Source organism: Hyla sarda, chromosome 6, assembly GCF_029499605.1.
Source record: "Hyla sarda isolate aHylSar1 chromosome 6, aHylSar1.hap1, whole genome shotgun sequence".
NCBI classification, from domain to species: Eukaryota; Metazoa; Chordata; class Amphibia; order Anura; family Hylidae; genus Hyla; species Hyla sarda.
The window spans coordinates 202,545,133-202,561,078 of record NC_079194.1 but is presented as its reverse complement, the minus strand read 5'-3'; the positions used below and the strand labels follow the sequence as shown (position 1 = coordinate 202,561,078).

Here is a 15,946-nt window from a genome sequence, read left to right as displayed (position 1 = left end):
GTTGAGGCCATTGTAAGTTGAGGGATCACTGTACACCCCGATAGAAAGGTGACCACCACAGATCCAGACAACCAGCCGGGCAAGATTATTCCCAAGCTATCTATCAATGTAGGAAAGTTTGAGTAGAACTAGAAGAACATCAAGGATTCCAAGTCTCAATTATTGTTTAATCAGGTTTCATTTCTTACATTGCATTAACATCACAGTTTATAAATATGGCGACGATATAAGGTTTTTATAATATAAAACCTTACAGAACCGTGTTTGTTGCTGTATCTATACACTGGCAGTAAGAGACCGTACTAAAATAGAGAATTAGGTTTTGTTGTTGTACAAAAAATACAGCAAATGTTAGTAAGAAAGAAACAACAGTCACGGTCGCTCAAGACGAAAATTAAAGGAAACCGGTCCCACACTAAACCCAATACACTTGGTTATAGCGTGGGTCAACAGGAGTGCGATGAGGGGTCGGCGCATGCAGTCATGTGACCAGCGACTCCACGTCAATAGGACATGGAGTCACAGAACATAAATATGCAAACTGAGCCGATGGGCCTGCACAATTCCCAGAATATAGCAGAGTAGCTTCGGTGGGACAGACCTCTGGAGGTACGTATTTTAGTCAGTGATTCCTCAACGGACTACTGTTTACCCACACTATAATCCAGTGTATTGGGTTTAGTGTGGGTGAACAGGCTTAAAGGGGTACTCCGCTGCTCAGCGTTTGGAACAAACTGTTCTGAATGCTGGAGCTGGCCATGAACTATAACAAGACATAAATGGAGGTGTATATTGTTGGCTGTTATGTTACCTCTTAAGGGTGCGTTCCCACACGGCGTATGCGCAGCGTATTTGACGCTGCACAAAATTTACGGCATCAGCGGGAAATACGCAGCGTATTCCTCGCTCACTATACGCACAAGGCTTTCCGGCAGCAGCCCTATGCGTGTAGTGAGTTTTGGAGGCAGAGCCACGCGTCAGAGTCACGCCGTCACACGGCCCCGCCTCCAAAACTCACTACACACATAGGGCTGCTGCCGGAAAGCCCTGTGTGTATAGTGAGCGAGGAATACGCAGCATATACGCCAGGTGGGAACGCACCCTAAAGGGGTACTCTGCTGCTCAGTGTTTGGAACATTGGAGCTTGTGATGCCATAGCCCCGCCCCAAAATTATGTCATTCCCCGCCCCCTCATGATGTCACGCCCCGCCCCCTCAATGCAAGTCTATGTCTCCCATAGACTTGCATTGAGGGTGCGGGGAATGACATAATGATGGGGCAGGGCTATAGCATCACAAGCTCCAGTGTTCCAAACACTGAGCAGTGGAGTACCCCTTTAAGAGGTAACATAACAGCCAAGAATATACACCTCCATTTATGTCTTGTTATAGTTCATGGCCTATTTTTTCAAATGTTTTAGAACATCAAAAAAGAGCATTGTGTGAATAAAGCTTATGGCAATATTGTCCAACTAGAGTTCTGTGGTACTTTGACATAACAGAACCTTTTACATCCATTCTGAGGGGAAATGAGTGATCTTCAGAATAAAAGAGAAGGTTAGATATACTCATCACTTATGTGACATGCACACTGATCCAGATTCCACTTAAAGAATGAACATGTTAATTCTTTTGACAGAATTTAGAGATTAAAAATTTTTCGGAAATTTTGAAGCCATGGGAAAAAAAAAAACACGTTTATTATTGGGGGGAAATCTGAAATGGTCTGAAAAAAAAAAGAGAAGAGTGAAGTAGTTTTACACTTCGAAAATTGTTGCAATGCTGGATGTTGGTCTCACCATTTTACTGAGAAGGGTGTAATAAAACCAAATTTACTAGTCAGAAAAGAGGCAAACATCATCTGTGATGGGAAAGAACATTATCTAGAACATTAATAGGAATCACATTCTGTATAATCTGAGAGGACAGAAACTATAAACTACCCCGATCCCAACAAGATGGAGCCCAGCCACCACCAAACTAAACAAACATTTTCCCTGCAGCTCCCCTAGAGGCAGAAATGTATATTGCTCTTCTTTAAAAAATGCATTATCAGTATTTAAATTGTATTCCAGGATTTGCTTGTCTTCACGTGAGACTGGAGAACTTGTAAGGATTCTCAGGTGTTTTTTTTATGAAGGTATAAATTGTATACAGCTCGAATATTATGTTATAAACAGATTACTTATTATTATTATTATTAATATAATCCATATTCCATATGGATTATATTGAATTTTTTCAACTTTTGTTCAGGAAAAAATGGCATTGGAATAAAAAATAAAAACTTTTTCCCAGTTTTTTATCTAGGACTTTCCATCTCAAGGCAGAATCCACCCTGAAAGGTCAATGGGACTAATTTTCAATGCTTCCTTTCACTGTAAAATTCTGTGTCAATCAAGCTTCGATTGTGGACTTGTGGACGTATGCATGAATCCTTACGGGTACCAATGGTGTCAATAAAAGAAGCATTTTATACCAATATGGATTTCTAGTGCAGAGATAGGTAAAGTGTGATGTGACTCATTGCCTTTCTACATGCCACACTGCATATTGCCTTGTGGCCTGGGCTTTACACTTAAAGGGGTATTCCGGGCAAAAACATTTTATCCCCCTATCCCCTGCTGCTGAGACCCCCGTCGATCTCCCTGCTAAATCTCTAGTTTCGTAAACCTCTGGGTTTCCGGGACTGGGGACGTGACGTCACGCCACGCCCCCTCCATTCATGTCTATGGGAGGGGGCGTGACGGCCGTCATGCCCCCTCCCATAGACATGAATGGAGGGGGGCGTGGCGTGACGTCACATCCCCAGTCCCGGAAACCCGGAGGTTTCAGAAACTGGAGATTCAGCACTCGCATAGAATGCTGGTGCTGCAGGGAGATCGCGGAGGGTCTCAGCAGCGGGGCCCCCCGCGATCAGACATCTTATCCCCTATCCTTTGGATAGGGGATAAAATGTTTTTGCTCGGAATATCCCTTTAATTCATTTTAGCAAGCTGTCTGCTATCATAAATTGGGGGTTTTGTGGTCCTTTAAGCAACAGTCTGTGTAATATGTGCCATGTGTGCAAATAAATAAAGACACATGTCCAAGATTAAGTAGAAAAGCTCCATGGCAAACATCTATTTTGATGTTAGCAAGTGCGGAAGCTTTCATATTACAAACAGGCATGCTTATGGAAGTACTGGCCAGAGTACTGTGATGAAAATAACACATACTGCGTATTACCCAACTACTACATGTACCGTAATGAATAGTTCACAGATCTGTCTTACAGGAAATAAAAAGCTGTAAACAGAAACTATGCAAGGACATGCTGTTCTACATAGCCCTAGGATTCAAGAAACTAGTAAAAAGCTTAAATAAAAAAATATTAATAACATTGACTATAGGCTTTAGACAGGCCGACCCCATCAGTCTATACTGCAGATGTCTTCGTGTCCCAAGCATCACCCTCTCAAGTGCCCAGGAAGCTGCCTCGTCATGCTAAGTGCCCAGGAAGCTGCCTCGTCATGCTAAGTGCCCAGGAAGCTGCCTCGTCATGCTAAGTGCCCAGGAAGCTGCCTCGTCATGCTAAGTGCCCAGGAAGCTGCCTCGTCATGCTAAGTGCCCAGGAAGCTGCCTCGTCATGCTAAGTGCCCAGGAAGCTGCCTCGTCATGCTAAGTGCCCAGGAAGCTGCCTCGTCATGCTAAGTGCCCAGTTGATCGGCATTTCCGTTGGTGGCGGTGCTCGTAGAGGGTCAGGTCCCGCCGAAATGTGTCCTGTTTTGATTCCATGACAGGAAATAAATTTTAACAATGCTTCTGCAGACTTTGTGAGTGCCGGGATTTTTTATATACAGTGGTCCCTCAAGTTACAATATTAATTGGTTCCAGGACGACCATTGTATGTTGAGACCATAAACTCTATGGAAACCTGGTAATTGGTTCTGAAGCTCCCAAAATGTCATCCAAAAATAGGAAAAAGGGAGGATTAAAGATAAATAAGTAGATAACTAATACAGATAAAGCAAATCCTTACATATGAAAGTAAGAAAGATCTGCTGGGAGCTGTAATCACTGTCTATGTCAGTGTTTCCCAACCAGGGTTCCTCCAGCTGTTGCAGAACTACAACTCCCAGCATGCCCGGACAGCCTTCGGCTGTACGGGCATGCTGGTAGTTATAGTTTTGCAACAGCTGGAGGCACCCTTTTAGGGAACCACTGGTCTATGTAGAGGAAAGAAGCTTCTTCAGGGTCCTGTACAGTACACGCAATGTCCTTAAAGGGGTAGTCCAGTGGTGAAAAATTTATCCCCTATCCTAAGGATAGGGGATAAGTTTGAGATCGAGGGGGGTCCGACCGCTGGGGCCCCCCGCGATCTCTCTGTACGGGGCCCCAGCTCTCCGCCGAGATAGCGGGTGTCGACCCCCGCACGAGGCGGCGGCCGACACGCCCCCTCAATACATCTCAATGGCAGAGCCGGAGATTGCCGAAGGCAGCGCTTCGGCTCTGCCATAGAGTTGTATGGAGGGGGCGTGTCGGCCGCCGCTTCGTGCGGAGGTCGACACGCCCCCTTCCCGCGGGCTGTCGGGGCTCCGTACAGGAGATCGCGGGGGCCCCAGGGGTCGGACCCCCCGCGATCTGCAACTTATCCCCTATCCTTAAGATAGGGGATAAGTTGTAAACCACTGAGTCACCACTGGACTACTCCTTTAAAAAAGGAAGAAAGAAAAATGGAGCCACCCTCACCTGGTGTCCAAAGGAGCAGCTAACTCTGGCACAGGTAAAGAGTACAGAACATGTAATACCTCCCTGTACTGTAGGAGGCGCTACCAGACACCAGTCACTGCATACACTTCAGTAATACAGGTAAAGAGTACAGAACATGTAATGCCTCCCTGTACTGTAGGAGGCACTACCAGACACCAGTCAGTGCATACACTCCAGTAATACAGGTAAAGAGTACAGAACATGTAATGCCTCCCTGTACTGTAGGAGGCGCTACCAGACACCAGTCAGTGCATACACTCCAGTAATACAGGTAAAGAGTACAGAACATGTAATACCTCCCTGTACTGTAGGGGGCGCTACCAGACACCAGTCAGTGCATGCACTTCAGGAATACAGGGGTTTTACCAGTGAAATATCCATTCTGATTGGTCGGTTCTTCCAGCTATCAACACGTTTCGAAGATTCCATAGCATTGTATGTTGAGTCGGGTTTCAAGTTACAATGGTCCAGAAAAGACCATTGTATGTTGAAACTATTGTATGTTGAGGCCATTGTAAGTTGAGGGATCACTGTACTTATGCTAAGTGCCCAGAACTGTGATCACATTGCTCTTCCACAGCCCATCATCTCAGCTTTGAGTGACAGCTTGTCCCACCTAAGAGACCTTGTTCACACACATAGTATTTTGGAAACAAAAAAAGGGCCCAAAATGGTTTTCCACTGGAGTACCCTTTATAAGAAAAAAAAGAAAAACCCTGTCACATGACATTGAAAAAAGTATCAGTAATTGGTATTGGCAAGTAACTTGAAAAAAAAAAAAAAAAAAACAAGTATCTGTACTCGTACTTATCATACTAAAAAAACTGACCAAATGGATTTTGGTCTATATGTGGCTGTTTTTTAAAGCCATTTTTGAGCCTTTTTTTCTGTTTGGGAACATAGCCTCAGTTATTTCGTAGTTGGACGGAAGAGCTGTCCCACAGTGCTAAGACTGAAAGATGTTTTTCTTGGCAACTGACATGGCGGGCATCTTAGGTATGTTGTTACTCACAGGAGGAGTTGGCCGGTCAACTAAGGTTGTGATGCGGTGGTCATAGTCAAGTCACCATGGCAGGTCATAACCGGACATGGACACGATCTAGCTGTGAAAATACATTTCCATTTCGAATGTATTTAATTCAAGGATTATAATTATTCATTTTCTATTTGTTCCTACATCTACTAAACCACCTAGGACCATACAAGAGTGCAGCCGCCAACAAAAGGCTGAGGGCTAACAGGGTCACCCCGTAGCGGCCACAGGGGCCGGTCAGTATCATGTAGACACCATCTGTGCCCCTCAGCGCCATCCTTTCATTGAGATATACCAGATAAGAACAAACTGTATCTATGAAGGGACAAAGGAGAGACACACCCAACATCCAGACAAAGGGAAAGAAAAAAAAGAGGCAGCAGACAAGTCAGGATGTGATGTGCAGCAGCACGGAGCTCTGCTGATCTACAGGGAACGTGATCGCTGCAGCAAGCCAACAATAGGCAATTATTAAGTCAATTCAAGACATTGGAGCATTCTTCTTCAGTGCTTTCAGAGTCTGTTCAGATTTTACATTTGACTGAGCAATAAGCATTAATGCAAATGCCCATCATTGTAATGATGCAATTTATAAGATTTTTGAGAAGAACAATGAAACTATTTTATTTTTGGCATTTTTTGTTTTGATACATGTAGCTACAATGCATTCAGAAAGTCTTCAGACCCTTTCACTTTTTTCACATTTTGTTATGTTGAGGTCATGTGCTAAAATGAAAAAAATATATATATGTCCCCATCTGCACTTAATTTCGCATAATGAGAATGTGAAAACAAAATGTAAGCATTTTTTCCATGCCCGCTCTCATAAGCTTGCATTGAGGGTGTGGTGTGACGTCAAGAGGGGGCGTGATCGAGAAGTCACGACCCCCATTCCAAGTGTTCGGAACAAAATATTCAGAACGAAGAGGCTGCAGAGTACCCCTTTAAAAGCATAGTGGCCTACATCATTCTTAAACAGAAGTAGTTTGGAACCACCAAGACACCCCACCAAACTATTCAGGAGAGAGGGGCCTTGGTCAAGCTGGGTTCACATATGTCCGACATAAACGAACCCAGCTTAAATCTGGATGCGACTGATGCCACAACTGATGAGTTGCATCAGTTGTCATCAGTTGTGTAGTACCCGGTGTCCATTGTTTCTGAACACAGGACAGGGGAATGCAGCAAGCTACGCTCCCCTGTTCGGTGTTGGTCCGTCGAGTCCAACCATCCAGTGTCCGATTGAGATGCCGGATAAATGTGAACTGTCCACTCAAATGAATGGGATTTCTAGAATCAGTTTCCCTTCGGTGCTTTTTAGCAAGTCTTGGAGGGAAAAGATAACTGACAATGTACATACAGTCATGGCCATAAATGTTGGCACCCCTGACATTTTTCTAGAAAATGAAGTATTTCTCGCAGAAAAGGATTGCAGTAACATGTTTTTCTATACACGTTTATTCCCTTTGTGTGAATTGGAACGTTACCAAAAAAGGGAGGAAAAAAAAAGCAAATTAGACATAATGTCACACCAAACTCCAAAAATGGTCTGGACAAAATTATTGGCACCCTTAACGTAATATTTAGTTGCACGCCCTTTGGAAAAATAACTTAAATCAGTCGCTTCCTATAACCATCAATAAGCTTCTTAGACCTCTTATCTGGAATGTTGGACCACTCTTCCTTTGCAAACTGCTCCAGGTCTCTCCTATTGGAAGGATGCCTTTTCCCAACAGCAATTTTAAGAACCACAGGTGTTCAATGGGATTTAGATCTGGACTCATTGCTGGCCACTTCAGAACTCTCCTGCACTTTGTTGCCATCCATTTCTGGGTGCTTTTTGACGTATGTTTGGGGTCATTGTCCTGCTGGAAGACCCAAGATCTCAGACGCAAACACAGCTTTCTGACACTGGGCTGTACAGTACCAAAATCCATTGGTAATCCTCAGATTTCATGAGCCTTGCACACATTCAAGGCACCCAGTGCCAGAGGCAACATAACAACCCCAAAAAATAATTGAACCTCTAGCATATTTTGTTGTAGGTACTGTGTTTTTTTTTTCTTTGTAGGCCCATTCCTTTTTTGGTAAACAGTAGAATGATGTGCTTTACGAAAAACCTCTATTTTGGTCTCATCTGTGCACAAGATGTTTTCCCAGAAGGATTTTGGCTTACTCAAGTTCATTTTGGCAAAATGTAGTCTTGCCTTTTTATGTCTCTGTGTCAACAGTGGGGTCCTCCTGGGTCTCCTGCCATAGCGTTTCATTTCATTTAAATGTCAACGGATAGTTTGCGCTGACACTGATGCTCCCTGAGCCTGCAGGACAGCTTGAATATCTTTGGAACTTGTTTGGGGCTGCTTATCCACCATTTAGACTATCTTGCGTTGACACCTTTCATAAATTTTTCTCTTCCGTCCACACCCAGGGAGATTAGCTACAGTGTCATGGGTGGCAAACTTCTTGATAATGTTGCGCACTGTGGACAAAGGCAAATCTAGATCTCTGGACATAGACTTGTAACCTTGAGATTGTTGATATTTTTCCACAATTTTGGTTCTCAAGTCCTCAGACAGTTCTCTTCTCCTCTTTCTGTTGTCCATGCTTAGTGTGGCACAGACAGACACACAATGCAAAGACTAACTGACCTTCTCTCCTTTTTATCTGCTTTCAGGTGTGATTTTTATATTGCCCACACCTGTTACTTGCCTCAAGTGCATTTAAAGGAGCATCACATGCTTGAAACAATCTTATTCATCCACAATTTTGAAAGGGTGCCAATTTTGTCCAGCTCATTTTTGGAGTTTGGTGTGACATTATGTCCAATTTGCTCTTTTCCCTCCCTTTTTTGGTTTAGTTCCAACACACACAAAGGGAATAAACATGTGTATAGCAAAACATGTGTTACTGCAATCCTTTTCTGTGAGAAATACTTCATTTTCTAGAAAAATTTCAGGAGTGCCAACATTTACGGCCATGACTGTATGTGAACGAGCCCTAAGAAAGGTGACCATGTTCATTCTGGTGGACTTAAAAAGATCCTGTGGGCAGATGGGAGAAACTTCCAGATGGTCAACAATCATTGCAGCCTCCACCAATCTGGGCTTTATGGCATAGTGGTCAGAAAGAAGCCTCTCCTCAGTAAAAATAGACTTAAAAGAACCTGCCAAATATCATTCCAACAGTGAAGTATGGTGGTGGCAGCATTAAGCTGTGGGTGTTGTTTGGTAGCTAATAGGGTTGAGGGAAAGCTAAAAGGAGAAAACACAAATATTCTTAATGAAAACCTGATCCAGAGTGCAATGGACCTACTGGGCATACCATTCACCTTACAACAAGAAAATTATGCACATAGCCATCAAATATCTCTGGAGAGCCCAAAATATGGCTTCCACCGATGGTCCCCATCCAACCTGACAGAGCTTAAGAAGATAATAACACTAATGTTAGTGAAAAAGTAAATGTCTGAAAACTTTCTAAATGCACTGTACATAAACATAAATATCTAAACAGTAAATAAATAAATAAGAACTAAAACATAAAATAATATACAGTATTACCCCTTAGGCAGTGTTTAAAGTGCATTTTGGATTTACATTTAACATACATATTTTGACACCCCTAAAAAGGATAGAAACCTATACATAAATGGGAGATAACATCGGAGTTTGGGCTACTGTGTCAGAAACAGTGAAACATTTCAAACATGCCCATAGCAACCAGATGGCTTCTTTTATTTTCCAGAGGCCTTGTTAAAAATTTAAGAAGGGAGCTGATTGGTTGCTATCGGCAACTGGGCAACTTTTCCTCTGGACAGGTTTTGATAAATCTCTCCCTACATCTTTGAGAAGACCACCCCCTAAGCCTGGGTTCATACTCCGTAAAATTGGTCGTTTTTTTTATTTATTTTTTTATTTACCCCAAAATGCATCCGTAATCTTTAAAAAGTGTTCACAAAATAAAATGTGCCTGCATTTTGTGGGAACCTCCCCACGCAGAATACAATACCTTCTAATAAAATTTAAAGGGGTCAACCAGGAATACAACAACAGAGCTTATTTTTTTTTTAAGCACTCCCCATCTGTCTCCAGGTTGCATGTGGTTTCTGCAGCTCAGTTCCATTGAAGTGAATAGAGCAAAGTTGTAATACCACACACAACCTGGGGAAAGACATCAAAACCTGTCCAGAGGAAAAGTTGCTGAGTTGTCCATAGCAACCAATCAGATCGCTTCCTTCATTCTTCAGAGGCCTTTTTAAAAATGAAAGAAGCGATCTGATTGGTTGCTAGAGGCAACTCAGCAACTTTTCCTCTGGACAGGGTTTGATAAATCTCCCCCATGGAGCTCTTTTTGAAATAAATAAACTCTGTTTTTTCTATTACTGGCTAACCCCTTTATCCTGTGTGAACCCAGCATTAGGACACGTTCACACATGGCGTATTTTACTGCGCATTTTCTTTCCCATTGAAGTCAATGGCTAGCAAAATACGCAGTTGATTTTCCTACCCATTGACTTCATTGAGAAAGAAAATACGCAGTAGCAAATATGAACCAAATTACGGCACGTTCACACGAGCGGATTTTTTTGCGGGTTTTCCGCTGCGTATTTGAAAGTGGGCCCCCTTTCAAATACGCCGCGGAAAACCCTTAGGGTGCGTTTACACGTGCATATTTTCGGCTGCAGATTTGCGGTTGCAGATTTTATTACCCATTGATGTCAATGGGCAAAAAAATCTGCAGCAGCAAATCTGCAGCTAAAAATTGCACATGTGAATGCAGCCTTATTCAGATCAGATTTTTTGTGACAGATTTTCACCATTACATTTATCGTGCATCGTTTAAGAAGACCACCCTCCTAGAATTTTGTGTGATCGTCTGTATTCCAATAGGAAATAGATTCTGATGTATGTCATACAACAGATTCCATTTTTAGTATCTGTTTAACACACACACACACATAGTTTTTATATACGGTATATATATATATATATATATATATATATATATATATATATATATATAAACAATGTAAACCTAGCCTTAGAAAAATTGTCCACAAACAATAGTCAACTATCTACCGGATAGGTTATAAATGTGTGATTGTTGGGGGCCTGACAGCTGGGATCCCCTCAAATCATAAGAACGGAAGCCCAGAGTCCCACACGCACATTACTATGCCATTCACTAAATAGAAAACTGACCAAGATCGTCAAGTGTCATATTAGGCTATTCCCGTCATCCCAGAGACAGTATATCTCTGACCCAACATGACCCGAACAATACACAATTATAGGGATCTGGGTAAAAAGGTGTGCAGAAAGTCTTCAAAGGAAGCAGCAAAGAGTTTACTATATGAAAACTAATATACATGGACATATACCGACCTAATATCACCGCTTGTCTATTTTTATGTGTATACCAGCTCTGCTCACCCAACCCTACCCTTTCTATCATAAGGCCCTAGTAAGGCTAGGTTTTCACATAGTTTTTTTCTGGCATATTTGGTGTGTTTTTATTGTAAACAGTCACTGCAGTTTTTGAGCCAAAGTCAGAAGTGGAACAGCAGGAAGGAGAAGTGTAAGGGCCCGTTCACATGTCGGAATTCAAGAGGAATTTACTCGAGTAATTCCTCTTGAATTATCCGCTCCAAAAGAATTGCCATCTCCTCTGCCATTGACTTCAATGTAATTTCTGCTGTCCTGTTCACACAGCATTAATTCCGCTAGTGGAATTCCGACGCTGAATTCCGTTCCGCTTGAAGAAAGAGCATGTTCATTCTTCAAGCAGAATCCGCTAGCAGAATTCAATTGAAGTCAATGGGAAAAAAATTTACGCCTGAGATAGTTTCCACGCGGAATGCGCGCGGAAAAATGTAGAAGAGACAGCCCATGGAAAAAGGATGACACCCAATCTCCACCCCACACTCCACCCTTTTTTTTTTTTTTACTCGTCAGCCATTTTAGGACAAGATAGAAGCAGAGCAAAGTGCTGTCTTTCCAAAATCTGTTAAAAATGAGCGAAACTATGATATTAATTATTAAGAAACTAATTTCTGACTAGCACAATCATAAAATGGCAGATTTGGCCCTCCCACAAGCCCTCCCCTTCCTTCTTCCCCCTTTCCGCGAGTAATTCTGCTCCCATTTCCGTGCGCATTCCGCGCGGAATGAAATTTCGATTTTTCGGACGTAATTTTTTCTGCTCGAATTCCTCCTCGAATTCCAACGTGTGAACGCACCCTAAGTCCCTCTTTATATTTCCCATTCCTTTTGAAAAAACCTCTGACTTTGGCTCAAAATTGAAGAGCTAGTTCCACCCCCCCCCCCCCCCCCCCAATTCTGCATGTTTTAAAGCACTAGTTTTACCCTGACAGAAATTGGGAAGACATTAACACTGGGAAATGAAGCAGAAATTCCCTATTAGTGTGTTTATTGTTCTTTAATTTGGGGCATATTCACATGTAAATGAAGAGATGGGAATACCCCTTTAAGTAAATAACAGGAGGATAGTCATAGAAGCGACTGTTTGTTGCTGACATCTTCTCCTGTTTTGTGTACACGTAGCCTAAATACTATCATGAATGAATGGTTCCAGGCCGTGACTTGCAAGATTTGTTATTTAGTGAAGGGCCTTAGTAAGAATAATCTGTCAGCTGTTAAACCAGTACAAAGTCTGTACGGTATTACAGCACAGAGCACTCAGTCAGCGGAGCGTTATACGGGCAGCGCCATGGACTCCTGTTCAGCTATGAATATTAACAACATCTCTGGCCGGCTCTGTGGTTTCACCCGCTGGACCTGAGCTGATGTTTGCTGCATCAGCAAGAAATTTAACTCACAAATCAATGTATTCCTAATGTGGAAATGATCTACATTTTTACTGCAGTTTTATTGAGCAATCATGATAATATAAAAGCAAGAAAAGCAGCCGACTGCCAAAGCCTCTAATCAGCAGGTCTGCCCATCGTGACATGGAGGAAAATAATGATTTATGCCCTGAGCCTGCAATTGTGGTGCCCTGGTGAGAAGTACAAATTACACATAGCTCTGCCGGCTGCCGGCACACGCTTGGCCAATTGATGCTTATGGGAGCTGATGTGTAGACGAGGAAGATGCTACTGAAAGACCAATGGTATCTGGACAGATTTAGAATGCAGGAGGAAAGGGGGATGAAAAATTCTGAATGTAAAAAATAGGGATAGCTTCTTCAATGGCACTGCTTACTACTAATGGACAAGCAGGAGTAAAGGAGTACTCCGGGATATGAAAACTTATACCCTATCCAGTTCGCAGGGTGTGCCACCGCGCTGACAACCCCCCCCCCCCCCCATGATCTCCCATACAGGGCCCTAGGCTCTTTGCCGAAATAGTGCGCTTCGACCACCGCAAGACGTGGCGGCCGCCCCGCCCCTGAATACATCTCTATGGCAGAGACGGAGACTGCTGAATGCAGCGATCCGGCCCTCCCATAGAAATGTTTTGAGGGGGCGTGTTGGCTGCCGCATCATGCGGTGGTCGGACACGCCCCCTTGCCACTGACTGCCGGGGGACAGAGGATATGTTTTCATATCCCGAAGTACTCCTTTAAATGGGCACTCATTAAAAAAATGTTTGCTATTGCACTCCTTATGGAAAATAAAAAATATTTCTAATATACTTTGTTTAAATAAAAAGACGTTTTCTATGTTTTATTTGTGCTTAAAAAAGCTCAAGAGCACATTTCCCCCATCTCATACACAGACTTTGGACCGAAGCCCAAACACAGGAAGTGCAGCCTGGAGTGCTGAGGATGTGTGTCCAACCAACAGCATATGGCAGTTAAGTGTGAGAGGAGCTATGATTGGATGAGGCTGGACACCCCCTCAGCACTCCAGGCTGCACTTCCTGTGTTTGGGCTTCAGTCCAAAGTCTGTGTATGAGATGGGGGGAAATGTGCTCTTGAGCTTTTTTAAGCACAAGTGAAACAGAAAACTTCATTTTTTTTTCTTTTTTTTTTTTTAAACGAAGTATATTAGAAATATTTTTTTATATTTACCATAAGGAGTGCAATAGCAAAAATTCGTTTAATGAGTGACCATTTAAAGGGGTACTCCGGTGGAAAACTGGTGCCAGAAAGTTAATCAGATTTGTAAATTAAAACAAAAAGTAGAGAAAAAGAAAATAGAGAAAAAGATTTGTAAATCACTTCTATTAAAAAATCCTAATCCTTCCAGTACTTATCAGCTGCTGTATAATATAGAGGAAGTTCTTTTCTTTTTGAATTTCTTTTCTGTCTGACCACGGTGCTCTCTGCTGAGACCTGTCCAGAGCAGGAACAATTCCCCATAGCAAACATATGCTGCTCTGGATAATTCCTGACATGAACAGAGGTGTCAGCAGAGAGCACTGTTCTAAAAGAAAAGAACTTCCTCTGTATTATACAGCAGCTGATAAGTCCTGGAAGGGTTAAGATTTTTTATAGAAGTAATTTACAAATCTGTTTAACTTTCTGGCACCAGTTGATTTAAAAATTTAAAAAATTTGCCACCGGAATACCGCCTAGAGCAGTGTTTTCCAATGAGGATGCCACCAGCTGTTGTAAAACTACAACTCCCAGCATGCTCAGAATTGTAGTTTTGCAACAGCTGGAGTCACCCTGGTTGGGAAACACTGGCCTAGAGGCCTCATATATGGCGGCAGCACAGTACACCCAGACTAAAATGCTAATTTGCCACAAGCTTGCGGTGGATTATTCCCTTTGCTAAAGGTAAAATCTGAAGCACGTCTGCTTTAATTCTGCATTTATAGCTGTACCATTACCTAATACTTAGAGAATGTCGGTCAAAAATTAAAGGGGTATTAAAAAATAAATTGTTTTCTCTACAACTGGTGGCAGAAAGTTATACGGATTTGCAAATTACTTCTATTTAAAAATCTAAAGCCTTCCAGTACTTATCAGGGCATGACATATTTTTTTATATATATAACACTGTAATAGAGCTTATAAGCAGTATACTGCAGTACCGTGCAACCTGTGACAATAGGGAGTGAACACTGTACTCAATAAGTGACACATTATACATACTCTATTACAGTACTTGGTTTTTCATTAGGGTGTGTTTACCATTTTAATAATGAAATAAAAGTTACATTTTAGAGGTAGTATTATGAGGGGTTGCTTTTCACCCCAGGCTACGGCCTGAGGTTTGGTGTTTTGTAGTTTAAGGGCCCCTTACCTGCTCTTTTGGGTATAGTTGTTTAAGTGAACACAGAGGTCCAACGTATGGGCCCCTGCGATCTCTCAAACGGTACCCTGCAGCAGCTCTATGGAGATGGTAGCACAGTCATTTGCTTTGCCGTACGTACCAGGAAATCTCTTCATACAAACATTAAAGGGAGCCATATGCCTCAAATCATCCAAAGGAGGTCAACAGAGCGTCCTTTTGCCTCTGTTTATCCATTTTACTTCATTATCGCCATTTTTGTTTTAAGTCACATCCCAGAACACTGCACTTTTACATACGAAGGCATCAAGAGAATAATGCATGATTTACCCCTTTTGTTTGGAAGTCTATGGATAAAGGATGCCAGTAAGTTGAAGGACAACTGTAGTGGTACACTTTTATATATGCCTGTGCCCGGGCCTAAAAAATAAACAAAATAAACTTATACATACCTTCCTACGAGCCCCTGTTGGTCCGGCACAGGCCTCACGGTCCGGCAGTGCTGACGTCATTCCACTTCCTGGGGACGGGGACGCCGCAGAGCCGTCGGTGTGTGATAGGCTGAGCCCACTGTCATGTAAGAAGCCGGCCAGAGCTCCTTACATGACAGTGGGCTCAGCCTATCACCAGCCGGGGCGGGACATCGCTACGACCGGTGATACGCCGACGGCTCTGCGGCGTCCCCGTCCCCAGGAAGTGGAATGACGTCAGAACTGCCGGACCAACAGGGGCTCGTAGGAAGGTATGTATGAGTTTATTTTGTTTATTTTTGAGGAACGGGCATATGTAAAAGTGTACCACTACAGTTGCCCTTTAAGTCTGTTTAGACATACACCCTGTTCCAAATTATTATGCACATGATACTTTAAGGGGTACTCCGATGGGAAACCTTTTTTTTTTTTTTTTTTTTTTTTTATTATATAAAGCGCAAATGTCTTTGTACTGTGTGCAGGTGGTGTG

At 42.7% G+C, this 15,946-nt stretch overlaps 1 protein-coding gene across 2 annotated transcripts in view; it reads right to left on the bottom strand.

Moving 5' to 3' along the window:
- Window positions 1–15,946, bottom strand: part of GNAO1 (G protein subunit alpha o1) — a 215,412-nt gene that overhangs the window by 152,403 nt on the left and 47,063 nt on the right. The window lies entirely within an intron of this gene.